The sequence below is a fragment of the Vigna unguiculata genome, unplaced genomic scaffold (assembly GCF_037176805.1).
Source record: "Vigna unguiculata cultivar grain cowpea cultivar isolate G323 ecotype 2 unplaced genomic scaffold, ASM3717680v1 ptg000235l, whole genome shotgun sequence".
NCBI lineage: Eukaryota > Viridiplantae > Streptophyta > Magnoliopsida > Fabales > Fabaceae > Vigna > Vigna unguiculata.
Window position 1 is genome coordinate 32501 of NW_028196872.1, and position 2500 is coordinate 35000.

A 2500-nucleotide genomic window follows, 5' to 3' on the forward strand; every position below is an offset into this window, starting at 1 on the left:
CATCCCCCCAAGTTGTCTTGTTCGCAGTTCGGCCTAGTTCACTCTTTTCCAGCGTCATCCCCCCAAGTTGCCTTGTTCGCAGTTCGGTCTAGTTCACTCTTTTCCAGCATCATCCCCCCAAGTTGCCTTGTTCGCAGTTTGGCCTAGTTCACTCTTTTCCAGTGTCATCCCCCCAAGTTGCCTTGTTCGCAGTTTGGCCTAGTTCACTCTTTTCCAGTGTCATCCCCCCAAGTTGTCGTTGCCAACAACCCAAGAGTCCATAGTATTCGGAGTTCTAGCGGGGCCTCCCCTTGCTTCCAACAACCCAAGAGTCCATAGTATTCGGAGTTCTAGCGGGGCCTCCCCTTGCTTCCAACAACCCAAGAGTCCGTAGTATTCGGAGTTCTAGCGGGACCTCCCCTTGCTTCCAACAACCCAAGAGTCCATAGTATTCGGAGTTCTAGCGGGGCCTCCCCTTGCTTCCAACAACCCAAGAGTCCGTAGTATTCGGAGTTCTAGCGGGGCCTCCCGTTGCTTCCAACAACCCAAGAGTCCATAGTATTCGGAGTTCTCGCGTGGCCTCCCATTGATTCAAACAACCCAAAAGTCCATCTTCTTCGCAGTTCAACATCGCCTCCCTCGTTTCCAACAGGCCCAAAGGTCGTCTTCTTCGCAGATCCACGAAGAGCTCATCACGATTTGCCACATTCCATTTCCCACGGGTTGTCAACAACACTTTCTCACACTTCCCGCAATCGAGTACGTGCATGACATGCCAAAGCACATCTTATTTGCCTTCCATCGCACTCAAGACGACGGGTTGTGGAAGAACGATATTGTTCACAACAAGTTCAAGGACAACGTCTCAATCAAGGGACACAACCGAATTATGTTGACTGGGTCGCTAAAGTAAACCCGAGTTCATATAATGCACCGCATCCAAAAGAACTAGCCACAACACGTGCATCACTGAGATGTTTCACTAGATGGAACACGTGCGTGACATTAGGATCCTCCAACACCTCTTCGTGATGGAAAGATAGAATTCGAAGCAACCACAGAAGTACCGTCTAGTGGGTAGGCAACACAGGGACTGATCAACCAATATCACCCAAGGCAACGGGTGAAAATGGAAGAGATGCATGCTTGACCGTTCGATACGCAAGGCATGGAGCCAGCCAGCAAGTGCATCTCGATTACAACTCACACACCCTCACGTTCGCAAGACACCACACCACAAGACGGTCCACCCCCCACCTACCATGGGCAAGCAAGCAAATGGAAACATCAAGTGACGCAGGGTCAAGCATCGCTAGGCATGAAAATAACTTTCCACAATATCCGAGGGACTAGCTGCCGAGCTAACCAACGATCAGTGACGACCGTGTGTTGGTATTAATAAAGCTCAACAACTATGAAGAGGCTAGTTGTGCCATGATAAACATGCTAACGCACGCACCACGTGAGGGGGGAGGCCTCATCAAGCTCCCTTTAAAACCTGCCAGTGTGGAGCTGGCCGGCTCAAGGAGCACTCCCCCCCTATAAGAGGTTAATATGCAAAAGGCAAAATTGTACAAGTAGATACACTTTTTTTGAGCAGACATAAGTCCATATCTCGGGCTATACTTCGAATTTTGATGCGATTTTTTGCAGTAATTCGTAGAATAATGGTATCTCCTTGCTCACCAAATTTCATAATTTTTCTCGAAGGGGAACTATTTTTTTTATTTTTTTTACTTACCGGGTATGTGTAAAATCGGGAAAAATAGAAAAGCACATGTAGACTTCGAATTTCGACCTCATTTTTTCCAGTCCACCACTAAACAATATCAGGAACCTCCCCACAAAATTTCATTCAGTTTGGCCAAGGTCTTAAATTTGACAAATTTTGGCACCAACCTATCTAGTCGCGGTGCACCGACCAACTTGGCCAAGTGCAAAATGCATCCAATTCAAAACTTTTGTGCACCAACGCTTTTACAGTACTCATTTGGGGGCATTTGGAGGCCTTTCCAACCCTCACATCTCAAAAACCACGAATTTCATTTTTTCACAAATCTCCCCACCAAGCCATCTAGCTATGCCGTGGTGCACCGCCAACCTTGGCCATGTGCAAAACCCTCCGAACTCAAAACTTTCGTGCACCAAGAATTTCATGGTATTCATTTGGGGGCATTTGGAGGCCATTCCAACCCTCACATCTCAAAAACCACGAATTTCATTTTTTCACAAAACTCCCCACCAAGCCATTTAGCTATGCCGCGGTGCACCGCCAACCTTGGCCATGTGCAAAACCCTCCGAACTCAAAACTTTCGTGCACCAAGAATTTCATGGTATTCATTTGGGGACATTTGGAGGCCATTCCAACCCTCACATCTCAAAAACCACGAATTTCATTTTTTCACAAAACTCCACACAAGCCATCTAGCTATGCCGCGGTGCACCGACCAACTTGGCCATGTGCAAAACCCTCCGAACTCAAAACTTTCGTGCACCAAGAATTTCATGGTATTCATTTGG